This window comes from Felis catus, chromosome B1 (assembly GCF_018350175.1).
Source record: "Felis catus isolate Fca126 chromosome B1, F.catus_Fca126_mat1.0, whole genome shotgun sequence".
Taxonomy (NCBI): domain Eukaryota; kingdom Metazoa; phylum Chordata; class Mammalia; order Carnivora; family Felidae; genus Felis; species Felis catus.
Window position 1 is genome coordinate 191,534,687 of NC_058371.1, and position 27,279 is coordinate 191,561,965.

Genomic DNA, 27,279 nt, shown 5'->3' on the forward strand with positions numbered 1-27,279 from the left:
GTGTGTGTGTGTGTGTGTGTGTGTGTGTGTGTATTTGCTGTTGTTGTAAATAGAACATTTCCTTTCCTAATGTTGGGAACCTTTGGAATTCTCGGGGTGAAAATCAAAAGAGGCCCCTGTATAGAAAGGACAGGGAGAGACTGAAGAAAAAGGCAGAGCACCTTAGGTTGGTAGATGGCAGGTGTAATAAGCAAGGAAAACTTACATATAAGGCTTCTCATGGATGGCTGCAAGAGGAGGAGACTTTCACACCCACCCCCAGAATTTTAAAAGTTTATATAGAGGCCCTAAGTGGATTCAGTCACATATTCAGTCCAGATGGTGGCAACAAGTCCATGGCCTTGAGAATGGCTCCCAGTGTGGAAAGAATGGGCCATAACACATTCTGAGGACAGGGCAAGGTGTGAGGAACTTCCAGTCTCTCTGGTCCAGCTCATGGGTCAAGCAGCGGGAATGTCCTCTCTGTGACTACCTCCAACATTTAATCCTTTTCAACTGGTTATATTTTATAATTAGCAAAGCTGTTGAATCATATATCTTTATCTTAGTCAATTTTTAAAGGCCTGCAGAGAGTGACAGCCATCCCAGTATTTAATAACCCGCTTCTCTGAATTACTTAATTATGGAAATTTTTGACAACAGAAGAGCTGATTTAAGTGAGTGGAAAAATGGCTTTATCTATATATTTTCAAGAGAATATTAAATTGTTTATTGATTATGCATGATAATGAATGATACACAAGCTTTAGTCCCATCTAATTTTAGCTGATACCATAATTCAATTTAGATATATTGCCCAGGATGTGTCAACAATCATATAAATAACCAAATAAACTCCAGGACTTTGCTTGGATGGCCCTTTTAACAGTGAACTACAGGTCACAACACATTAACTGTCAGTCCAGTTACACCAAAGTTTGTGGAGATCATGGCTTCTGTGCCCAAGCAGGTTGCAGAGAAATTTTGAATCAAACCTGGCATCACCGTGAAGGAATTCTAACTTCACACTGTTGGGTTAGTTTACCAAGATGGCTTCAAAGTAGACTAACTTTACACAACACATTTTTAAAAAGACACATTTATTCGGCATCCTGATAACACTATTTAGCAGTCAACAGCAAGGAGGCAACAACCAAAAAAAATCTACATTAAAACCCTTTGTTGGAATGCTTTGCACTTTCCACAGATCAGCAACTAAAATGACATATTATACAGTTAGTCACAAATACAGTCCTCACAGTTTTTTGCCCACACACATGAGTATTGTCTAAGACATGTCTTCTTTGTAGCAGCTAGGCCCTGCCACCACTATGCTGGGCTGAGTTCACCTTATAATCTGTAGCTTCCCTGTCACTTCTCTGGCTCTCCTTTCCTGCTATGCTTTGTTTCCTGACTGTAATTAAAACCTTCTGCCACTGCCATGGCTACTGCTCCTGCTGGAACTACGATAGCCACCTTGGTTTTGTGGTTTGGCAAAGTATTGGCCTCCACCAACATAGGGGCCAGAGCTCTGCCGCCAAAATTCTCTCCTCTCGTGGGCCCAAAATTTGAAGATTGATCATCAAAATCATTATAGCTTCCACCACCTCCAAAGTTGCTTTCATCTTTAACAAATCCATTATAGCCATCCCTACTGCCACCATATCTATCACCCCACCTCGACTGCCACCAAAGCCACCTGGCCCACTGAAGTTTCCTCCATGATGAAAGTTGTCATTCCCACCAAAACCACCTCCATGACCATCATGAAAGTTTTCAGAACTGCTGGACGTCTTTGGTTGAATGAAACATTAGCCATCTGTTGCTCAGATAGGGCTTTCTTATGTCACAGTTATGGCCATTCACAGTATGGTATTTTTGAAGGACAGTCCTGTCTATGGAGTCGTGGTCATCAAATGTTAAAAGCAAAGCCTCCCTTCTTGCCACTGCCTTCGTCACTCATGATTGCAACCACTTCAATTTTCCCATACTGTTCAAAATAATCTCTTACATGATGTTCTTCAATGTCTTCTTTAATGCCACCAACATAAATCTTTTTCACAGTTAAGTGGGTACCAGGTGTTTGAGAATCTTCTCTGAGACAACCCTCTTTGGTTCTGCAACTCTTCCATCCACCTTGCGTGGCCTTGTATCATAGCTGTATCCACCTCCTCCACAGTGGCATCCATGACAAACCCAAAGCCTCTTAGACTCCCATTGGCTGTTTCAAAGCTAAACCTCTGATGAAGGGCTTCTACAGCTGTTCAGGCTCGTTGGGAGACTCTGACTTAGACGTGATGGTGGTGGGAGGGGAGACTTTATTTTATTTATTTTTTTTATTTTTTTATTTTTCAGTTTATGAAATTTATTGTCAAATTGGTTTCCATACAACACCCAGTGCTCATCCCAAAAGGTGCCCTCCTCAATACCCATCACCCACCCTCCGGAAGGGGAGACTTTAATGAGGCTTGCTTGGCAGCATCCATGGGGAGAAAGGCTGCCTTATAGCTATCTTGAAAATAATGCTACATTTCATTTCAACATGTTTTAAAATTTTTTTTGAGTAAAAGTTACATACAGAGCATGTTTTAAAACCTTTTTAAATAGAACTTGGTCTTGTTAGTTGCAGCTAATGTATTTGTTCCTAAAACATTTTTGAGGTCTTTTCATGCTAGACACTTGGTCAGTAACAACCTGTTCTAGCTCCTCTCAACTACTGCGACTAGTACTGAAGATTTCCAGTCTTGCCCACTCTGAGACAGTGAAAACAGAGCCATCCTTCTGTACCAAAAGCTTCTGTCACCTTCCATGGTGGGCTTGAAATTCATCTGCTTCCCTGAACTCCTGGACCCTGAGGAGCAGCTTCCTTCCTGCCACACCTCTGTCTTTTTAGACCTGCTAACCTGGTTCTTTAGGACAAGAATTAGCTGTCTAGATTCCCTGCCCCTTGGTTGAGCTCTTTCTTCAACTGGGTGGACCTTCTGGAGCCACGTCTCTGCTTGGAGATGGCCCTTGTGGCCATGGGCTGCCTATTGCTCCAACTTGGATGTTGGAACCCGCCCAGAGAGGAACCGATTTTGCCCCCTCTCTTGGACACTGTGTTTGGGGTTCCAGAAAGTCTGTTAGGATGCAAATAGTGGAAGACACAACAATAACAACAAGTAGTTTAAAAGTTTAGAGATGTGTTGTGTCATGTAACAGGAATCCAGGAGGTAGAACCTCTCCATGGCTAGATGATTCAGTGTCTCAAGTATTTCCTCATAGGCTAAGTGCTTTCCATCTTCTTAGTCCTCTGCATGTCAATGCTTTCTCCCTTCAGAGTTCCAAGGTGGCTTCAGCAATTCCAGGCAGCACACAGAGACATGACACCATCTGCTGAAGGTGAAGGCCATTTTCTCCTATGTGCTTCTTGTTGCTAGTAAGGAAATATTTCCCAGAAGTCCTTCAGCAGATATCTCCTTGGGTCCCATGACCAGGACAGACTACTACACCCAAACCAAAACTAATCACTGATAAGGGAAACAGGACTCTAGGGCCTGGCTTAGACAAGGCGTAATTAGTCCTAATTCATGTCCTGAGTCCATGGGAGGGGAACAGCTGAATGAAATAGGAGTTCTATTGCAAGGGAGAAACCAAGAAAGGTTGTTAGGCAGGCACTATTAGGTCGAAGATACTAAGAAATAAAAGTTTAATATTGGAATGGAAACCTGAGCTAACAGAACTCAGAGGCCATTAGTATTTTTGTATTAGTATTTTTCCATTGGTCAGAGGCCATTTTTTTCCTAGGAGACATTTGATTCTCAGTTAGGTGCTATTTTCCCCCAGGGGACATTTGGTAATGTCTGGAGCCATTTTTAGTTGTCACAATGGAGTCACAGGAGATAGAGCTACTGGCATCTAGTGGGTCAAGGCCAAGGATGCTGCTTCACACCCTACAATCCCTACAACAAAGACTTATCTGGTGCAAAATATCAATAGTGCCAAGGTTGAGAAATCCATGTATATGAAAATACAAAACATGATGAATTGCAAGAATCAAACTGCTTTAATGAACATTTATAAAATGTTTTAGTCCATTTTTTACATACCTCTGATACTGGTTTGCAATGTCTAATGGGCATCTCTGCGAATCAAGGGTCATAGGATTAAAACAGGACCATGGGAAGTATATCAACAATTTTTGCCAATCAACTTGTAAAGACTAAAGGAAAGGAAACACACAATGATGGTGAGGGTGTGGTGAAGCAGACTGGTGGCAGAGTGAAATGGTCCCACTGTCAAAAGCATTTTGATGGTATGTATGATTACTCTTAAAATCGTGCCCTCTCATCTTCAAATTCCACTTTTGAGAATTCTCCTAAGGGAAAAATCCAAAACATGAAAAAAGCCTTATTGCAAATCTTTATTCTAAGCACTATTATTTATAAGCAAACATTGGAAATAATTTAAACTTCCAACGATAGGTGTATATAGCAATAAAATAGGATTGGGGTATATGATGGAATTTTATGTCCACAGTAAGAATGATGTTTATGTAGGGAAAAAAACACTTATGTTTATGAAGAAAAGACACTTATAATGGTAAGTTAAAAGTAAGGAAATGAAATTGAATATATTCCATGATCATAATTATGAAAATACCTTAAAATGTTAAGTACAAAAGTAACCTGTCAGGAAACACAGCAGAATGTTAGTGTAACCATTTCTTTGTCCTAGTGGGTTTGGAGGTGACTTTTATTCTTCTTTTGATTTTTTTTATTGTGTTCGAGGCAACGAATGCAGAATATATAGGTTATGCTAACAATTCCATTTTTAGATCTGTTTCCAGTATTTTAGATTTATGATCTTTTCTGGCTTCCTTTTTCCTTACTACAAAGGTTCCTGAACACGGCGCCATAGACAGTAAGAGGCTTATAGATGCACTTCAGAGGGTCCTTAACCCCCTATGATTGTAGAATATGTGTACTCTTTTTTTTTAAGGATATATTTTTAAAGTTTATTTATTTTGAGAGAGACGGAGACAGCGTGAGGGTGGCAGAGAGAGGGGGAGAGAATCCCAAGCAGGCTCCGCCATGTCAGCACAGAGCCTGATGTGGGGCTCAAACTCATGAAACGGTGAAATCATGACCTGAGCCGAAACCAAGAGTTGGATGCTTACCTGACTGAGCCACCCAGGCGCCCCTGAGGATATTTTAATTGGGAGAAGACTTTTTTTTTAAGTAGGCTCCATGCCCAGTGTGTGGAGCCCAACATGAATTCACAACCCTGAGATCAAGACCTGAGCTGAGATCCAGAGTCTGATGCTTATCCAACTGAGCCACCTAGGCACTCTGAGAGCAGTTTTTTTTTTTTTAAATTGTGGTTCTTTTGACTTACTTTTACCTTGATCATGTACTACTTTTATAATGAAAATCAAATGATTTTTTAAAATTATACAAATGATTAAAATGTAAGGAACAAAACTGTGTCAAATGCAAGGTGACTATGGATCAACTTTGAAGACTTTCAGTGAACCAGAGGATCTTGATTCCCATTTCTTCCAGGGACAGTCCTCTTGAGGATGCCCTGATAGTTGGGCCAGATTAACCTTGGAAGACTGATGAGATGGCCAAAGCCAGTTAGATGCTCCCTCCTGGGACTGAGAGATGCCCCAGAATGTCCACTGAGGGAATGAGAGCAGAGATCCTGCAGCCTCACAGAGCAGTTTGTACAGAGCACCATTCTTTTTTTTTTTTATGTTGATTATAAGAATTCCATTTTGTTATTTTTATTTTTTAAATTATTTTATTTTATAATTTTTATTTTTATTTAATTATCTATTTAAATTTAAATCCAAGTTAGTTAACATATAGTGTAATAATGATTTCAGGAATACAATTTAGTGATTCATCACTTACATATGACACCCAGTGCTCATCCCAACAAGTTCTCTCCTTAATGCCCCTTGCCCATTTAGCTCATCCCCCCCACCCAACACCCTGCCAGAAACTCTGTTTGTTCTCTATCATTAAGAGTCTCTTATGGTTTGTCTCTCTCTCTGTTTTTATATTATTTTTGCTTCCCTTCCCTTATGTTAATCTGTTTTGTTTCTTAAATTCCACATATGAGTGAAATCATATGATATTTGTCTTTCTCTGACTTATTTAGCAAAATACATTCTAGTTTCATCCATGTTGTTGCAAATGGCAAGATTTATTTCTTTTTGATCACTGAGTAATATCCCATTGTATATATATATATATATATATATATACCACATCTTCTTTATCCATTCATCAGTCATTGGACATTTGGGCTCTTGCCATACTTTGGCTATTGTTGATAGTGCTGCTATAAACATTGGGGTACATTTCCCCCTTTGAATTAGCACTACTGTATCCTTTGGATAAATACCTAGTAATGCAATTGCTAGGTCATAGGGTACTTTTTAAAAAAATTTTTTAGGAACCTCCATACTGTTTTCCAGAGTGGCTGCACCAGCTTGCATTCCCACCAGCAGTGCAAAAGGGTTCCTCTTTCTCTGCATTGTCACCAACATCTGTTGTTGCCTGCATTGTTAATGTTAGCCATTCTGACAGATGTGAGGTGGTATCTCATTGTGGTTTTGATTTGTATTTCCCTGATGAGGAGTGATGTTGAGCTTTTTTTCATGTGTGAGCCATCTGGATGTCTTCTTTGGAGAAGTGTCTATTCATGTCTTTTGCCCATTTCTTCGCTGGATTATTTGTTTTTGGGGTGTTGAGTTTGATAAGTTCTTTATAGATTTTGAATATAACCCTTTATCTGATATGTCATTTGCAAATATCTTCTCCCATTCCATCGGTTGTCTTTTAGCTTGGCTGATTGTTTCCTTCTTTGTGCAGAAGCTTTTTATTTTGATGAGGTCCCAATAGTTCCTTTTTGCTTTTGCTTCCCTTGCCTCTGGAGACGTGTTGAGTAAGAAGTTGCTGCGGCCAAGGTCAAAGAGATTTTTGCCTGATTTTTCCTCGAGGATTTTGATGGCTTTCTGTCTTACATTTAGGTCTTTCATCCATTTTGAGTTTATTTTTGTGTATGGTGTAAGAAAGTGGTCCAGGTTCATTTCTCTGCATGTCGCTATCCAGTTTTCCTAGCACCGTTTGCTGAAGAGACTGTTTTTATTCCATTGGATAGGCTTTCCTGCTTTGTCAAAGATTAGTTGGCCATACATTTGTGGGTTCATTTCTGGGTTCTCTATTTTGTTCCATTGATCTGAGTGTCTGTTCTTGTGCCAGTACCATACTGTCTTGATGATTACAGCTTTGTAATACAGCTTGAAGTCCGGGATTGTGATGCCTCCAGCTTTGGTTTTCTTTTACAAGATTGCTTTGTCTATCCAGGGTTCCATACAAATGTTAGGATTATTTGTTCTAGCTCTGTGAAGAATGCCGGTGTTATTTTGATAGGGATTGCATTTAATATGTAGATTGCTTTGGGTAGTATTGACATTTTAACAATATATGTTCTTCTAATCCATGAGCATGGAATGTTTTTCCATTTTTTTGGCGTCTTCTTCAATTTCTTTCATAAACTTTCTATAGTTTTCAGTGCATAGATTTTTCACATCTTTGGTTAGGTTTGTTCCTAGGTATTTTATGGTTTTCGGTGTAACTGTAAATGGGATCGATTGCTTGATTTCTCTTTCTGCTGTTTCATTATTGGTGTATAGAAATGCAACCTATTTCTGTACACTGATTTTAAATCCTGCGACTTTGCTGAATTCATGTTATCAGTTCTGCAATTTTTTACAGTCTTTTGGACTTTCTACATACAGTATCATGTCATCTCTGAAGAGTGAAAGTTTCACTTCCTCCTTGCTGATTTGGATACCTTTTGTTTCTTTGTGTTGTCTCATTGCTGAGGCTAGGACTTCCAATACTGCTGAATAACAGTGGTGAGAGTAGACTTCCTTGCCGTGTTTCTGATCTTAAGTGGAAAGCTGTCAGTTTTTCCACATTGATGATGATATTAGCTGTGGGTCTTTCCTATATGGTCTTTATGATCTTGAGGTATGATCCTTCTATCCTTACTTTCTTGAGGGTTTTTATAAAGAAAGGATGCTGTATTTTGTCAAATGTTTTTTCTGCATCTATTGAGAGGATCATGTGGTTATCCTTTCTTTTATTAATATGATATATCACATGGATTGATCTGCAGATATTGAACCAGCCCTGCATCCCAGGAATAAATCTCACTTGATCGTGGTAAATAATTTTTTAAATGTATTGTTGGATCCAATTTCCTAGTATCTTGTTGAGAATTTTTGCATCCATGTTCATCAGAAACTGGTCTGTAGTTCTCCTTTTTAGTGGAGACTTTGTCTGGTTTTGGAGTCAAGGTAATGCTGGCCTCATAGAATGAGTTGGGAAGTTTTCATTCCATTTCTATTTTTTGGAACAGTTTCAAAAGAATAAGTATTAACTTTTCTTTAAATGTTTGGTAGAATTCCCCTTGAAAGCCATCCAGCCCTGGACTCTTGTTTGTTGGGAGATTTTTGATTACTGATTTAATATCCTTACTGGTTATGGGTCTGTTCAAATTTTCTATTTCTTCCTGTTTTAGTTTTGGTAGTTTGGTAGATCTTTGTATTTCTGTGGTATTGGTTGTGATCTCTTTCCTTCATGATTTTATTTATTTGGGTCCTTTTGGGTCCTTTTTTTTTTTTTATCAGTCTGTCTAAGAGTTTATCAGTTTTGTTCATTCTTTCCAAGAACCAGCTCCTGGTTTCATTGATCTGTTCTTTTTTTTTTTTCATATAATTGATTTCTGCTCTAATCTTTATTATTTCCCTTCTTCTGCTGGTTTTGAGCTTTATTTGATGTTCTTTTTCCAGCTCTTTTAGTTGTAAGGCTGGATTGCTGTATACTTCCCTCTTATGGCCACCTTTGCTGCATCCCAGAGGTTTTTAGGCTATCATGTTTTCATTTTCATTGACTTCGGTGTACTTTTTAATTTTCTGTTTAAGTTCTTGGTTAACACATTTGTTCTTCAGTAGGATGTTCTTTAATCTCCAAGTATTCACGGTCTTTCCAAATTTTTTCTTGTGGTTGATTTCGAGTTTCATAGCATTGTGGTCTGAAATATGCATGGTATGATCTTGATATTTTTGAACTTCTTGAGGGTTGATTTGTGACCCAGTATGTGATCTATTCTGGAGAATGTTCCATGCGTACTGGAGAAGATGTATATTCTGCTGCTTTAGGGTGAAATGTTCTGAGTATATATGTTAAGTCCATCCAGTCCAGTGTGTCATTCAAAGCCATTGTGTCCTTGTTGATTTTCTTCTCACATGATCTGTTCATTGCTGTAAGTGGGGTGTTGAAGTCCCCTAATATTATATATAGTATTATTATCAATGAATTTCTTTGTGATTAATTGACTTATATATGTGTATGCTTCCACATTGGGGGAATACATATTTACAATTGTTAGATCTTGGTGAATAGGCCCCTTAATTATGATATAATGCCCTTCTTCATCTCTTGTTACAGTCTTTGTTTTAAAATCTGGTTTGTCTGACAAAAGTATGGCTACTCCAGCTTTCTTTTGACGACCTTTAGCATGATAGATTGTTCTCCATTCCCTTACTTCCTTTTTTTAAATAAGATATTACTAAGTCACTCAATTCTTTTTTTTTTAATCTTTATTCACTTTTGAGAGAGAGAGAGAGAGACAGAGTGCAAGCGGGGGAGGAGCAGAGAGACAGAGGGAGACACAGAATCTGAAACAGGCTCCAGGCTCTGAGCTATCAGCACAGAACCCGATGTGGTAGTCAAACTCATGAACTGTGAGATCATGACCTGAGCTGAAGTCAGACGCTTTAACCGACTGAGCCACCTAAGTGCCCCTCCATCCCCTTACTTTCAATCTGCAGGTGTCTTTAGGTCTAGAATGAGTCTCTTGTCAGTAGCATATAGATAGGTCTTGTTTTCTTATCAATTCTGATACTCTATGTCTTTTGCTTGGAGCATTAGTGTTGGTTTTCTGGTAATATTCTCTGGTACTTTCTAGTCTTTGCTGCTTTGGGTCTTTTTTTGTTGTTTTGTCTTTTCTTCACTCCAAGAGTCCCCCTTAAAATTTCTTGCAGGGCTGGTTTAGAGGTCACGAACTCCTTTAGTTTTTGTTTGGGAAATTCTTTATCTCTCTTTCTATTTTGAATGATAGCCTTGCTGGATAAGGAATTCTTGGCTACATATTTTTCCAATTCAGCATGTTGAATATACCCTGCCACTCCTTTCTGGCCTTCCATGTTTCTGTGGATAGGTCTACTGCAAACCTGATCTATCTTCCCTTATAGGTTAAGGACTTTTTTTTTCCCTTGCTGCTCTCATGATTCTTTCCTTGTCTGTGTATTTTGTGAATTTGACTATGATATGCCTTGGTGGTGGTCACTTTTTGTTGAATCTAATGGGAGTGCTCTGTGCTTCTTGGATTTTGATGTCTGTGTCCTTCTCCAGACTAGGAAAGTTTTCTACTATAAGTTACTCACATAAACCTTGTGCCCTTTTTTCTTTCTCTTCATCTTCTGGGACTCCTATGATTCAGATGTTATTCATTTTTAACAAGTCACTGAGTTTTCTAAGTCTCATATTTGTTCTTTTGCCTTTGTTTCCCTCATTTTTTCTGCTTCATTATTCTCCATAATTTTATCTTCTATATCCCTGGTTTGCTGCTCCCTTTGTCCATCATTGCCATTGTGGTATCCATTTGAGATTACATCTTGGTTATAGCATTTTTAATTTCGTCCTGACTAGGTTTTATTTCTTTTATCTCCACAGAAAGGGATTCTATGTTTTTTTCAACCCCAGCTAGTATTCTTATTTTCATAGTTCTAAATTCTAGTTCAGATATCTAACTTATATCTGTGCTGATTAAGCCCCTAGCTGTCATTTCTTCTTGTTCTTTCTTTTGGAGTGAATTCCTACATTTTGTCATTTTGAGAGAAGAAAAAACAATAAAATTTAAAAAATTAAAATTAAAAAAATTAAAAACAAAACAAAAAATCAAATAAAGGAAGCTGGATCCTAGGTCTGTTTTGGTCTGCTTGTTGAAAGAAGTTTGATAGAATAGAGAAAAAAGGGAAAGAAAAGGAAAAAGAGGTAAAGAAAAATTTTAAAATTAAAAAATAATAAAATAGAATAAAATAAAATAAAGAAAATGGAATATAATAAAAATTTTTAAAAAATAAAGTAAAAGTAAAAATAAATGTTCTCTTTGTGTATCCAGGAAAGGAAGAAAAAGAAAACAAAAACAGAAGCAAAGAACACAAACCAATAAATGGAACCCGAATGAAGTTACATTCAGTTTCCCCTAGAACTGAAACTATGAAGCCCTCTATAGTCTGTACATTAAACAGGTAGAGTGACTTGTGCTGGTCTTCTAGGGGATGTGCTTGGAGGGTGCAGTTTGGCAGGGTTTGACATAATGGCTCCATTCTCCACTAGGTGGCACTGCTTAGCTTACTGGTGTGGGTTAGTGTGGTGTTCATCCACTCACATATATGTGCACAGGAGAGGTGGAAATGGCTTCAGGCAGCTCCCTAGTCTCTGGCACAGGAACTTCATGCTCTCACCGACCAGTGATCTCACCTTACCCTTCTTTGTCTCCAGCCTCCGTCCACTCCTTGCCTCTACCCTGGCCATCTCCAAGCTGTCCGCTAGCCAGGTGATACCTCCCTTCAGAGTTTTATCTCAGAAACCCCAAGCTTCAGAAACTCCCTCAGCTTGGACCTGTACCAACTCTCTGGGGGAAGGTCTTGCTGCACAATGGCCAGGTGCTGGCTTGCCCCAGAAAACATTTCTGCAATTGTGCAGCAGCAGAGGTTCAGAGATTATGGCAAATCTTAACACACAGACAGTGCCAGGTTTCACTGCACTCTGGCATCTTTGTTCCAATACCAGCAAACATGGCTGCTCTGCACAGCCTGCTGGGACTTTTGCCTGTGGGGAGGCCATATGGTCTCTACCAAATGCACTCCAAGCAGGGGAACCGCTTCTCCCTGTGTGGCACATGGACCTCTCAGACCCTGCTGCCTGCTCTTGGGGATTCATTCTACTTCCTTACCAGGCACTGAGCTCTGAAACTTCAGATTCTGTACTCCACTGTTTATCCAGAGAACCATTCTAAGTTCTAGCACATATTATGCCAGAGAAGAAAAATAACATTCACTGCATCTGACTCTTTCTCTACTCTTTGTTGACCCTGTGTTTCATCTAGATGAGAGAGATGCTCCCTAAACTTTGAAGTGACATTCTCACAGATCTTTAGAATAAGGTCCAGGGGCACCTGGTTGGCTTAGTTGGTTAAGCAGCTAACTTCGGCTCAGGTCACAATCTCCCTGTTCATGAGTTGAAACCCCATGTCAGGCTCTGTGTTGACAGCTCAGATCCTGGAGCCTGCTTCAGATTCTGTGTCTGCCTCTCTCTCTGCACCTCCCCTGCTCCCACTCTCTCTGTCTCTCTCTCTCTCTCTCTCTCTCTCTCTCTCTCTCTCTCTCTGTCTCAAATAAATAAACATTAAAATTTTTTTGTTTTAAATAAAATACAGTCCAAGCCAGAAACTGAGATAGAACTGAGGGTCCACACTCCCTCCTGTGGTCTCTTCTTCCATTGCTGAAGTTTCTTGAAATTCCAGAATTCCTCAGCTCTCCCAGCTGTTATCTAAACATACTGGAAATATCTTCACCACATTGCCACCTGGGGAACAAACTACCAGCATCAGAGTCACTAGAAAGCTTGATTGTTAAAAAGTGGGGCAGGGGGCAGTTTCCCAGGAGCCACCACCCTCCTCTTGAGTGAAGCTTTCTGTGGGTTGGGTTCATGAGCCTTTTTTTTTTAACGTTTTTATTTATTTTTGAGACAGAGAGAGACAGAGCATGAATGGGGGAGGGGCAGAGAGAGAGGGAGACACAGAATCGGAAGCAGGCTCCAGGCTCCGAGCCATCAGCCCAGAGCCTGACGCAGGGCTCTAACTCATGGACCGCGAGATTGTGACCTGAGCCGAAGTCAGACGCCCAACCGACCTAGCCACCCAGGCGCCCCTGAATCTGCCTTTTTAAAAGTGCTTCTTCTGTGCATTGAAGTGTAAGAATGATTAGCTCAGGCAAAGTGATGGTTCAAGCCATGTGTAGAGTTTTCAGACAGTCTCTAAACACTTTGTAGCCATTTGAAACATTGCCCAGAATTATTTACCTTTCCTGATAAGGTATTAGCAACAAGAAGGTTCTTTATAGTGACAAAAATCAAACATAGCAACCATCAGAGGCCCTAAGTAGCGTGGGTCCGAGATCTAGTTGCTTAGCCCTGTTTCTCTTCTTTCATCAAACAGGGATAATCTTCTAGAATCTCAAATATAGGTGAAATTTCAGAGCTAGAAGGGATGCTAGAAATCCAGCCCAATTTCTTTCATGTTATAGATCAGAAATAGAGCATTGTTGTGAGTGTCAGTTTAGATCCTCCAAAAAGTGGATACCAGGACCAATTTAGATGTGCAAGAGATTTGTTAGGAGAAATGTCTGAAGAGTAAAGGAGTAGTCAGGGAGCACCCACTTGATTCAGGCCTGACACCCGTGAGAGGAGAGGGAAAGGGACAGGATTGAATAGGAGAGCCTGCAGACTGCAGTACAGCTTAAAAAATGGTCTTGGCCAGGCCAATGAAGAGCTCCTGAAAAGATAGAACATTACAACAATCTTGTATTGGGCAGAAATAGCCCAGACTTGGCATCACCATCAGGCTTGGTTGTTGGCTCAAAGCAGATTGGAGGGATCATTGTCTTTGTATGAATGTCACAGTGAATCCAGTGAATCCAAAGATGTGAAAGGTGGAAGCTACCAAATGACTATACTCCTGATGTCAAGTTCTCCAGAAGAGAGTTCTGAGTTGCAGACCTCCATGGCTACCACACTGTGCTCAATGTCAGTTAGTAGCAGAACAAGAACTACTCTCTGGTGCAGATTTTTTTCTAGATTATTCTACAAGGCATTATCCCCTCACTGTCTAACCCCATCCCACACCCCCAACTGATGTAGGTTTGAACTTAATCTTGTGGGCGGTGGAGCCAGATCTCAATCCCTTGAGAGGTGAAGAAGGCAAAACTAGTCAAGTAAGAAAAGAAGGGAGAGATGCAGAGGGGATTTGAAGTCCTTGAGGGAAAGAGTGAGGCTGATAGCTGACTAGGGTCACAGTTGGTCTGTTTGTCTGCCTATCCAGCATACCTTCCATTTCTCTCCTTGGCGGAACTCTTATCCCTTTCCAAACAGCTCTGAAAGCATCTCAGTCTTGGTGCTCCACTTCCCATTCTAGCCATAGCACATGATATAGTATCCTTCTCTGGATTGATATTCAGACATAAGGAGAAAGAAATCCACTTTCTGCTGGAATAGCAGAACTGTGAGAGAAGGAACTAGAGCGGTTGATGGCTGTCTTTCTTGTTGTATGGGGAAGGCAACTCTGCAGAAGAAAAATGAGCAGGAGTCAACAGAGTTAAGAGGTGAATGGAGAGAGAGAATGAGTAAGTTGGGGGTGCAATGAGTCCTAGTACCAGTCCCTAAGGCCCTGCTTGGCTCCCATAGCTGTGCCTTCCTCTCTGGAAGGTCTTTCCCAGACACATGGGTCAGTATGTTCCCTTTTAGTTGATATATTAGGCAGAATTTTAAGATGGCCCCAAGCTCTCAGCCCCTGGTATTCAGGTATTCAGTGAATCACTAATCTAGGTTTTGCAGTGAACGGATTTTGCAGTTGTAATTCAGTTCCCAAATAAACTGATCTTAAAGTAGGAAGATTATCCAGGTAAACCTGACCTAATCCCATGAGCCCTTAGAGTCAAGTCTAGAGATTAGAGAGAGAAATCAGAGAGATCTGAAGTGGGACAAGATTCAGTGAGGGAGCTGGAGGGACCACGTATTCAGGACTGCAGGTAGCTACTGGGAGCTGAGAGCAGTCCCTGATGACAGTTCTGCAGCCACAAGTAACTAAGTTATTCCAACAACCTGAATTAGCCTGAAACAGATGTCTCCCCAGTGCCTCCAGACAGGAACTCAGCCAACCAACACCTTGATTTAGCCCTTGAGACCCTGAGCAATAACCCAGCCGCTCCATACCTGGACTTCTGACATATAGACCTTATATTAAGTGTCTAAATGTATGGCAATGTATCAAAACTAGAAAATGAGTACAGTTGGATTAGTTTTACTTATACCTGAAGAAGTCCTGACCAAACAGTGGGAGATCATAAGCCCACTGTACTCCATAAAGACTCTACAAATTTTTGTTCATCATTTTGCTCTTCTTGGGTTTGAATTTGCCACAGTGGTATACATTGTTGACTAGTGTGATTAAAGAAGCCCAAAATACATTTTGATGGGGACAGAAGAGTTTGTGGTTCTGAAGTGGCCTGGGGAAGAAGATCACTGAAGGAATGAAGAAGGTAGAATGGCTGGCGACAGACAGTGTCTGGAGATGCCTAAGAGAAATGAATCCTGACCAATCCTGCTTCCACTGGTCCCAACACAGGCACCGAGGTAATTGTTATAAAATATACATCACACAGTGTCATCATGCTCAAAACTCTCCAGGGCTTCCACCTCACAGCAGGTAAAATCCCAACTTCTTCGATCACCTGTGAGATCTCCATGACCTGGCCCCAACACTTCTCACCTGCTGAGTACTCTCCACTACTCACTCTGCCCCAGCCACACCGGCCTCCTACTGATTGTCTGCCCACACACAGCCTGTCACCTCTGCCAGGAGGGCTCTTCCCTTATAAACTGCACTGTTTGCTCTTTCCCTTCACCTACACCTTCCCTCAAATGTTACTTTTTGAGGGAAGCCTTCCATCACCACCCTGTGTAAAATTTTAACTGCAATCCCCCAAACATTCCTTTTTTGCTCTATGCTATTCTTTAGCGTTTATCACTAACAATTTGTTTATTTTACTTATCTAACATATTGTCTCACTCTCACTAGAATGGTTAGCTTTGTGCACACCAGTGTTTGGGTGTGTTTCAAGCACACTGTATTCCCAATACTGAGAACCATGCCTAGCATGTAGTGGACCCTTGATAAATGTTCACTAAACAATTGAACGAAAAGGGAATGTGTGCATAAGGAAGATAATACTCCGCTTCCTAATGGTAATTTCTTTTTCCTTCAAGGAAATTGGTACTAGGTATATTTTGTAAGAAAAATAGTGAGTTGAGGGGCACCCGGGTGGTTCAGTCAGTTAAACATCCAGTTCTGCCTAAAGTCATAATCTCATGGTTCATGAGTTCAAGCCCTGCATTGGGCTCTGTGCTGACAGCTCAGAGCCTGGAGCCCGCTTCAGATTCTGTGTCTCCCCCGCCTCTCTGCCCCTCCCCTGCTTGTGCACATGCACGCGCGCTCTCTCGCTCTCTCTCTCTCTCAAAAATAAATAACCATTAAAAAAAGAGGAAGAAAAACCGCGAGTTGGCTCTTTATTTTCTCCAGCTACAAAAATCCAGAACAAGGGACCATATGGTTTTGTAGTTTGCTTTATATGTGGAGCCAACAGTGAAGACCACTATGATGGAAAAAGAAATACATGATATAAAACACAACCCCCCACAAGGCTTTATGATACAAATTACCTGGTAGCCTGGAGATTGGATCCTGATGACAGTTATCTTTTATAAATATTAAATAAGTATAATCATGAAAACACTCTCTCATCTGTCTCTCCCAGCCAGCTTCCAGCTGAGCAGCTGCCGCTCTTTCTTGTCTGTTTATTGTGACCAAACAATTAGGCCAGCCTGACAGCAGACTCTTCCAAAAGCAGGATTATGTGTTATTTCAAGAAATGAAGAGTGTAAACAGCACTCAACTGGGTCTTAACAGCTACAGTGAAAAATCTCTGTATGCCCCAAATGTTCCCTGAACTATAAATATCTTCGTATGTGTTACATATGTATATACAATATTCATTTTGTTTTATCTTTGTGGGGTGGGTCATTTAATACACACCAATTTTTTTATGAACATATGGGAAGGGGAGGGGAGAAGAGAGGGAAATAAACCACAAGAGATTCTTTTTTAAAAAAGTGTTTATTTTTGAGAGAGAGAGAGAGAGAGAGAGAGAGAGGGAGCATGAGTGGGGGAGGGGCAGAGAGAGAATCCCACGCAGGCTCCTCATTGTCAGCACAGAATCTAACATGGGCTCAATACAACAAACTGTGAGATCATGACCTCAGCTGAAATCAAGAGTTGGACACTTAACCCCCTGAGCCACCCAGGTGTCCCAAGAGACTCTTAATGATAGAGAACAAACTGAGCATTGATGGAGGGAGGGGGATGGGAGATGGGCTAGATGGGTGATGGATTCTAAGGAGGGCACTTGTTGGGATGAGCACTGGGTGTTGTATGTAAGTGATGAATCACTGAATTACCCTGAAGCCAATATTGCACTGTATGTTAACTAAAATTTAAATTAAAAGTAAACAGCAACAAAATAAAACCAAACACACACACACACACACGCAATCACTGAAAATGTCAATTCTGATGAGGAGGGAGGAGAGGAGGATGGATGTCCAAGGACCTAGGTATTGGTTGCAGTTAGACAGGTATCCTTAACTTTTCTCCCACTCCTGTCTCTGCACTGGTCTGTGTGGCAGTTATTCTTCTCCATGGCTTTTTCCATGTGATGGAGAATAAGGCCACAGGTCACTCTGAATTCACATCCTTCTACCCTCAGACCCAACAGGGGAAAGGATGATTCTCTCCCACCTCAGTGAATAAAATCTCAGGAAGGACCCTGCTTGCCCTTGCTTGGATCACATGCCCATCCTCTGCCAATCACTTTGGTCAGAGGGATGGTATTCTAACATCAGCTTAGCTGAAAATGCCTACTCACCCCTCTGCCAGAGAGTCTGTCACAGATGGTGTATGAGGTATTATGTTTTCTGGGAAAATAGATAAAGTAGTCACCGTTCTAGATCCGGCCATTACGTCATTTTGCACTGCTTCGTAACAATTGTTTATGTATTTGTTGCTAAATTGTAGGGTCCCAGGACAGGGACCATGGCTTCCATATCTTTGTATCCCTTCACCACTGGCATGTTCCTAATGAAGGGAAGGAGTTTATAAATGGAGATTATTGAATTGTAACTGTCTAGATCAGAGAGTAACAGATTTCAGAGGTAATGCCCGAGGAGGTAGAAGTGGGGTTTCCAGGGAATCAGTCACATGGGCTCCAACTTTATGGTGTTCTGAGGTCCCTTCTCCTTCTCATGAGGGACTTGGAGGTTCAGTGGAAGTAACACTGAAGATCGAGAGATAAAGCCAATCGTGACTCTTCCCCATATGCTGGGTGACTATGTAGAAATCAGTGGACTCCTGAGGCCATAGTAGCCTTATTTATGAAATGAGGAAGATGGTCTTGGTGATATCTTGCTTACAATCTTAAAATTCTGTGAATATATTCACCTTTCTTTTGGCCTTTATTGACTTCTTTTGAACGTCTGTTCAACATTTGAGCAGTGTCACAACCGGCTGTCAGTCTTTTAAAGGCCATTGTGTTTATCTGGCACAACTTAGAATTTTGATGGTAACCTTTTCAATTTAATCTGAAGACTCAATTTAGGAAAAAGGAACATTGGACTGAAAGTCAGGGGACTAGCTCTAGATTCTTTTCTGCCCTAATGAGATGAAGGATACTGGCAAAATTGCTTAAACTCTCTGAGCCTTGCTTCTTAATCTGTACATAAGACAGTTGGTATAGAATCAGTGAAAGGCACGATCGAACTTTTAATTTTCTAGGGCACTGGCACAGAGGAAACAGCCTGTCTACCTTTTTTCCTTTTAGTTGTAGAACCATCTATGCTTTAGCTGGACATATGGCAGCCAAGCCAAAGACTGCATCTCCCAGTCTCCTTGTTGGCTAGGTGAGGCCTTGGGAGAAAGTGCAAGCAGAATCATGGGAGGTGAGTGGGTGATGTATGCACCTCCAACTTCATCCCCACCTAAGTTAAAGCTGCTTACCCTGGACCTCCTCTATTTACCTTTTTTACTGATTGAAATGGCAACAAATGTGGCAGAGGGTGTGGGCCCAGATAACAGAGGCTGCGGGTTGAGATTGATGAAGGATGACCGTGGCAGAACTGAGCTGTAGACCAGAGCCTTCCACCCACTTCTGACCAGCACTCACCTTGGGACTGTTCTGAGAAAGAGAAAAATAAATCATACCTTATTTAACCCTCTATATTTCAGGGAGTATTTTTATAGCCCTTTACCATATAGCCCCTTACCATTTTTATAGCACCTACCATTGAATGAATAGGATTCAGCTGTACTTAAGATTAAGTAAAGATTAAGAATAAGATTCACTTTGGGATGCGTAGGTGGTGCAGTCAGTTAAGTGTCTGACTTTGGCTCGGGTCATGATCTCACCATTGTGGGTTCAAGCCCTGAGTAGGGCTCTGTGCTGACAGCTCAGAGCCTGGGACCCGCTTCGTGTTCTGTGTCTCCCTCTCTCTCTTCTCCTCCCCTTCACTGTCTCTCTCTCTCTCTCTCTCAAAAATAAATAAACATAAAAAATTATTTTAAAAAAGGAATAGGATTCACTCTTACTTAAGACCTTACCAATCATAGATTTAGAATTCACTTTTACTTAATTGGCCCTCCAGTTTTGTTTAAATGGTTTATGCAGTGGTTAAGAACACGGGCCCTAGAGCAAGCCAGAACAGAGTCTTGGTTTGTTTGGTTGCTCTCTAGTCCCATAACCTCAGGCACATTTCCCAACCCTTCCTGTGCCTTAGTTTGCCAATCTATAAAATTGAGGCAATAATGTGATTTACCCACTGTGGGATTATTGTGAGGGTCAGATGGGAGAGGGTGTATCAAGCTGTGACCTCAGTGCCTAGCACCTTGTAAACCCTCAGGAAGTGTTAGTTGCTACTATAATTATCATCTGTATTATAAAGATCATCCTGCTATTACCATCATCACCACCACCACCACCATCATCATCATCTAGTTATGTCCTTTTAAAACTGGCTTGCTGAGCATCTCAGATTTTGGAAACCTGATGAGAACAGTCACCCATCCTGACTCCAGCACTCTGGGACTCTGTGTACCTCTGTTTGATGCAGGATGAGTTCAGCAGCACCATGGATGGGTATGTATCCTAAATACCTGCTGCTTTTGCATTTATTCTGCTTGTAGTGTCATCTGCAGAGTGATTGAGCATGGTGTTCATTGCACCCATAGTCCTGCATGGTCAACATCCTTTCAGGAGCCAGAGTACCTGTAATGAGACAGGGAGCAATGAGGAAAAATGAAGAGTTGAATAGAGAATCATTTCTCTTCATAATTGTCATCCTTATATTTGCTTTTTCACTACAGGAAAAAAGGCCAATGACAGAGATTAAGGAAGTTACCAGCTTTTAACTTAAAACTTAGCTGCTTAAGTTCCTTTTTTTAAGTTTTTATTTTATTTATTTTGAGAGAGACAGAGACAGCATGAGTGGGGGAGGGGCAAAGAGAGAGGGAGGGAGAGAATCCAAGCAGGCTCCGTGCTGCCAGCGCAGAGCCTGACGCAGGGCTGTAACTCATGAAACCATGAGATCATGACCTGAGCCAAAACCAAGAGTCGGACACTTAACCGACTGAGCCATCCAGGCACGCCTTAAAACTTACCCATTTAATCAAATAGAGTATGGGTTATAGAAAAACTACATGGTTAATTAGTTCATATAGTTTTTGCATTTTAAAAAATATTTTAAAATGTTTCTCTCCCTTGGTCATTTTATTTTTTCAAAGTAATACATACTTTGTAAGAAATTAGAAAATGCAAAAAAGCAAAAATTGCTTAAAAGTTCAAAGCCCCTGTAATGCCACCACCTAGAGCTAACTATGCTAGAATGCTGAGATGCCTTCTTTGAGTCTTTTTTTTTTTCTTTTGCCTTTTTTGAGTCTTATTTCTCCCAGCTCCCCACAGGCAACATTTGTTCTCCCTGCACATTTCGACCCACACTCTCTCTCCAGAAACTTTCTCACTCTACTCCCCCAGTTCCTGGTCCCCTCCAGGACCTGTCTGTGCTGACTGTCCAGATGGAAAGAGCTCCAAGCCCTGAGCACTCTTACCATGTGCTCTCCTGTGCCTTTGACACTTTACTTCACACAGGTCAAAACCTAAAGAACTCTTGGCCCAGCACCTCCCAAAATACAATTGAAAGGACATTAATTGGCATTACAGTGAAACCTTGGTTTGTGAGCATAACTCATTCTGGAAACATTTTTGTAATCCAAAGCACACGTATATCAAAGAGAATTTCAGGAACCATTGGCTCAGTTGTGATCATGCCATGTTTGGCATCACATACTACTAGTATTGCAAGACATTGATCCTTTATCAAGTTAAAGTTTATTAGAAAAGTTTGCTCGTCTTGCAGAACACTCGCAGAACAAGTTACTCGCAATCCAAGGTTTTATGCATAAGAAAAAGAACTCAATGGCTACCTTCTGTGGGTAGAGACAGCTAAACAAGTATCTTTATAACAGAGGTGCCCAAATCCTTTTCAGGCCTATTTGACCTTAGACTCCCTCGTTCACATCCATTCCCTTTGTGAAGTATCAGTTCAGTTTGACCATTCTGTTTACTAGGAGAGGAAACCATTTTCTTAGAGAAATTGAAGATCTTGTCTTTCCCAGGAGTACTGGCTGTAGTGGGCATCTGTTCGTGCTGGCACAGTGTCCCCCACTTCAGTCTCTAGACCATATGGTTGAGGCAGGTAGGCCCCATTTTCCTGGATCCCACATGACCTGAGCTTACCTGATCAGTGTATTCTATCTCATTGGCCACAGAAGTTAGTGTTAGAAACCATGACTCTTCTTGGGTGAATATCTTGAGACTTTGTTGAAGTGGTTGGCAAAGAGGCACTCTCTTTCTAGGGGCATGCTAAGTTGGTAAAATGTATTCTTGAAGCTGCCTGTGGCTACTTTGCTAAGAACCTCCTGAAGAATAAAGCCAGCTCAAAGGGAAGCAAAACTATGAGATGGAAAGAGATAGAGTCAATAGACATTTGAGAGCCTGGATCTATCTGTACCAGAAGCCAGAACTGGCTCTGGACTTTTCAGGTACATGAGCCAATTAATTGCCTTCTTTTCCCCAACCTAGTGAATTTGATTTTCTGTTTTTGTATCTAGAAGAGCTCTGATTGTTAAATCTGTACATTTCTAGGATTTGGTTGCTAAAACATAAAGATTTTAATTTTTTTAATGTTTATTTATTTTTGAGAGACAGAGTGTGAGTGGGGGAGAGGCAGAGAGAGAGAGAGAGACACAGAATCCAAAGCAGGCTCCAGGCTCTGAGCTGTCAGCATAGAGCCCAATGTGGGACTCGAACCCATGAACTGTAGGATCATGACCTGAGCTGAAGTTGGATGCTTAACCAGCTGAGCCACCCAGGTGACCCTAAAACATAAAGATTTTAAAGGGGAGTTTCACATATTTTTACTGGACAAGAAGGATCAGACCAAGAAATGCAGGGAAGGCATTACTCCATGACCTTTGGATCTTTCTTTCTCTTTTAAAAGCAAAGAAGGGACTTTCAGGAGTATGTAACAAATGTATTTTGGGCTTTCTAATGCTGGAAGACTTAAGATTGATTCAGGGAACTCAGCCAAGAGAAAGAAGACTGTCACCATCAGTGAAAATAGACATGATTTTATACTTAATGTTATTATCAGAACCCATCCTGGCAACCTCTTAGATGCTCACCCACAGAATGTTCTATTAAGGGTTTTTGTAACCCCACAGATAGCTATTGGATTTGAACGGAGTGAAAAGAGCTCTAGATTCAAGGTCAGACTCATATTAGATGCTTACTAAATGTTTACTGAAGAATAATTTCTATTATTTTCTGACTTTACTACCTGGGGTGAGTAAAATTGTTTTCACTAGTTAGATGAAGATAAGAATTGCGTGCCTCTCTTCCAAGGCAGCTCTATATAATATCACTTGGGTGTATCACATTTGAGTGATGTCCCCTCTCTGTCACATGGAGTTCTTCGTTCACTTGTCCGTCACTTATTTATTCATTTATCTTCTGTCAAATTCTGGACGAGGGGTTCTGCCAGGTGGGGAGGATACAGTGCTGTGTAACAGTCCCAGCTAGTTCACTTCAGCAACCTGTCACAGAGGACCTACTGTGTGCCTGCTAGTTGCCTGGCCCAGGGTTTGGCATCTGGACACACAAAAGTGTGTCATGACTGTCCCAACAAAACCAACAGGCTCTACAGTGGTGAGTCCCCATAGACCATTTCCTACCATCGGGGACACTGGGACAGCAAAAGGTTGAGAGCCACTGCTGTGGGTGATGAGGAGCCTCTGAGGATTGTTAAGCAGGATTGTCATACAGTCAGCCCTTAGGTTTAGAAAGAACACACTGGTGAGCAAGGGGTGAAGGGGTTGTCAAGTTGAGTAGTCATGGGGAGAGTGGTTTGGAGGGGATTATTCCAGAATTGTTGAGGCAGTACAGATAGCAGGTTTGCCCTCAGGTTTACAGAAGCCAAATGCTCTTGCTGTTGTTGTTACATTTGTTTTCCGAAGAGGTTTATGCGAATTTGACCTCAAGAGCTCATCTCTGAAAGCAGAGAGTGGCCACCGAACATTGGCATCCATTATTTGTCTGTGACCCGTGGTTCCCTGTCTCCTGGATCAAAGTTTTTCACACCTCATTACACCCACAGCAGCAACAAGACTCTCTTAAACTCTTTTTTTTCTTTAACTTTATTTTTTATTTTTTAAAATTTACATCCAAATTAGTCAGCATATAGTGAAGCAATGATTTCAGGAGTAGATTCCTTAATGCCCCTTACCCATTTAACCCATCCCCCCTCCCACAACCCCTCCAACAATCCTCAGTTTGTTCTCCATATTTATGAGTCTCTTTTGTTTTGTCCCCCTCCCTGTTTTTTATATTATTTTTGTTTCCCTTCCCTTATGTTATTCTGTTTTGTCTCTTAAAGTCCTCATATGAATGAAGTCATATGATTTTTGTCTTTCTCTGACTAATTTCACTTAGCATAATACCCTCCAGTTCCATCCACATAATTGCAAATAGCAAGATTTCATTCTTTTTGATTGCCGAGTAATACTCCATTGTGTATATATACCACATTTTCTTTACCCAGTCATCCATCGATGGACATTTGGGTTCTTTTCATACTTTGGCTATTGTTGATAGTGCTGCTATAAATATGGGGGTGCATGTGTCCCTTTGAAACAGCACAGCTGCATCCCTTGGATAAATGCCCAATAGAGCAATTGATGGGTCATAGGGTAGTTCTATTTTTAGTTTTTTGAGGAACTTCCATACTGTTTTCCAGAGTAGCTGCACAAGCTTGCATTCCCACCAACAATGCAAAAGAGATCCTCTTTCTCTGCATCCTTGCCAACATCTGTTGTTGCCTGTGTTGTTAATGTTAACCATTCTGACAGGTGTAAGGTGGCATCTCATTGTGGTTTTGATTTGTATTTCCCTGATGAGGAGTGATGTTGAACATTTTTTCATGTGTTGGTCGGCCATCTGGATGTCTTCTTTGGAGAAGTGTCTACTCATGTTTTTTGCCCATTTCTTCACTGGATTATTTGTTCTTTGGGTGTTGAGTTTGATAAGTTCTTTGTAGATTTTGGATACTAACCCTTTATCTGATATGTCATTTGCAAATATCTTCTCCCATTCTGTCAGTTGCCTTTTAGTTTTGCTGATTGTTTCCTTCACTGTGCGGAAGCTTTTTATTTTGATGAGGTACCAGTAGTTCATTTTTGCTTTTGTTTCCCTTGACTCTGGAGACATGTGAGTAAGAAGTTGCTGCAGCCAAGATCAAAGAGGTTTTTGCCTGCTTTTTCCTCGAGGATTTTGATGGCTTCCTGTCCTTTGTTTGGGTCTTTCATCCATCTTGAGTTTATTTTTGTGTATGGTGTAAGAAAGTGGTCCAGGTTCATTCTTCTGCCTGTCACTGTCCAGTTTTCCCAGCACCACTTGCTGAAGTCTCTTAAACTCTTCTTTGTAGAACTAGAGACCTTAATGGAAAAGACAACACATTTATCATTGGGCCATTCAGACCAAAATAGACCAGCCAGGTGGAGGCAGCATGGTCAGGCGAGGCCTCAGGACTTGATTCTTCTCTGTCAGAATCTGTTTCTCCCTCCAGGGCTTTTGTCTCAGGCCCAGACCCTTGTGGATTGATTGATGCTGAACAGTTCAATGGTATATCCCAACCTTAAAATAAAAGAAAAACAACTAGATTTTTTTTTCTGATATAACTGAAGTACACACTCATTATAGAAAAAAATGGAGAATGCACAAAAACAAACAAAAAACAAAAAAGGAGAAAAATTGATCACCATTCATTTTGTACCATCCAGAGATCACCCTAGTCATATTCTGGTATATTCTTGACCCTTTTCTTTGTTGATGTGTGTGTGTGATTTTAAAACACCATCTTGCCTCTTCAATTTTATATCTTTAATTTTAACTGAATCTACTCTAACTTTTTGAGGCCCCTGCTGTGGCCGGCTTCTGTGGACTCTGTTTTCTCACAGATGCTCCTGATAGGACAAGCCAGAGACAAAAGATGGTCTGGTCTGTGAGCTTGCCCCAGTGTGGCTCTTCCATTTCTTGTGTGAAGGTTAAGTGAGCCATGTCTACCCATCACCCATAAATTGAGAATCGAACAGAGCATCTAGCAGAACTCCCTGCTTGAGGGGGCACCTAGGTGTCTCAGTAGGTTAAGCGACCTACTCTTGATTTTGGCTCAGGTCATGATTTCATGGTTCATGACTTTGAGCCCCACGTCGGGCTCTGTGCTGACAGCATGGAGCCTGCTTGGGAGTCTTTCTTTTCTCTCTCTTTGCCCCTTCCCTGCTCGTGCATGCTTTTTCTCTCTCTCAAAATAAATAAATAAACATTAACAAGATAAAATGTAAAAGAATTCCCTGCTGTAGTACTCAAGGCCACCCATGGTCACAGCATAGAAACTCAGCTATGGCTGGGAAGACAATTTGCAAAGGAGACCCGAGTATTGTAAATGGGTCTTTGGGTTTTAAGGTGTTATTTGGACAAGAATATTTAGCTTGAAACATACCATTTACTGAACATTATGCAGAAGGTACAATAAATGGATTGGAAAATTCTTAAGGAGATTTTTTTCCCCCAGAGAACAGTGAAGAAAATAAAAATTCATTTAGAACGAGCATTCAATATATTTATCTTTCATGCTGTGGGGTTTACCTTTAAAGTTGCTTTGTGAACTGTAAAGTGCTATGTAAAAATAACAATAGCACTCATTGTTACACCATTTGTATGGAGCAAATGGATATGCATGTCTGTGTAGATACACACACAACCTGCTATCAGAATTTAACTTTATAAAATCGTAATTTAAACAGGTGAACTTGAAGAGCTGCTGTTTCTGCTTTTGAGTTCACACAATTTCATTTGTGTGCGCTGTTATAGATTTTGATGCCCCAGTTTGGATTACTTGTCTGTTACAATATTCCCTGTGAGCAGTGTTAAGATTTCTTTGGATTGGCTTTATCCACAAAGGAAGTATGACTAACATACTCGTATCCATTGACCAGGTTAGCTAACCAAGGGAACTATCCCTAGTCTTCCCTTTCCAAAAAGCTGTAAACAAATAATTCCATGTTTACAAGACAAGGTGACCACTTTCCAGGTCCCACATCTGCTTTAGTGCAGCTGACTAGAAGGCAGGAAGGCCCATGTCTGTGTGAGAGCAGGCCTGGACCAGGGAAAAAAGGTGCTCTAATTGAGAGCCTTTGGAGAGGGGCGCCTGGGTTGCTCAGTTGGTTAAGTGTTAGACTTCGGCTCAGGTCATGACGCCCAAGTTTGTGGGTTTGAGCCTCGCATTAGGCTTGTGCTAACAGCTCAGAGCCTGGAGCCTGCTTTGGACTCTGTCTCCCTCTCTCTCTGGCCCTCCCCTGCTCATGCTCTGTTGCATTCTTTCTCTCAAAAATAAATAAACATTGAAAAAAAAAAGATCCTTTGGAGAAACTGCACTCACCTTTTAGCTAAGTCGCAGTCTAAACTGGTTTGAGAGACAGTGGGTGTCAGTTACTCAGAAGCCTAAGCCTCCCAGCACAGCCATGTGCAGCTAGGTACCTAGCAATGGCTCTCTGATGGGTTATGGGGAGATTTTTTTTTTCAACGTTTATTTTTGAGAGAGAGGGAAACACAGAATCCAAAGCAGGTTCCAGACTGTGAGCTGTCAGCACAGAGCCTGACGCAGGACTGGAACTCATGAA

At 41.0% G+C, this 27,279-nt stretch overlaps 1 protein-coding gene and 1 long non-coding RNA gene across 4 annotated transcripts in view; one reads left to right on the forward strand and one right to left on the reverse strand.

Moving 5' to 3' along the window:
- The window catches only part of FAM184B (family with sequence similarity 184 member B), a 156,983-nt gene that overhangs the window by 32,380 nt on the left and 97,324 nt on the right, over window positions 1-27,279 (forward strand). The gene's annotated exons all lie outside the window — the stretch shown is intronic.
- Window positions 12,467-16,738, reverse strand: LOC123385107. Its single transcript, XR_006597202.1, has 3 exons — window positions 16,602-16,738; window positions 14,211-14,445; window positions 12,467-12,704 (listed from the first exon to the last, which is right to left on the reverse strand). It is a non-coding gene; the product is annotated as an uncharacterized LOC123385107 (long non-coding RNA).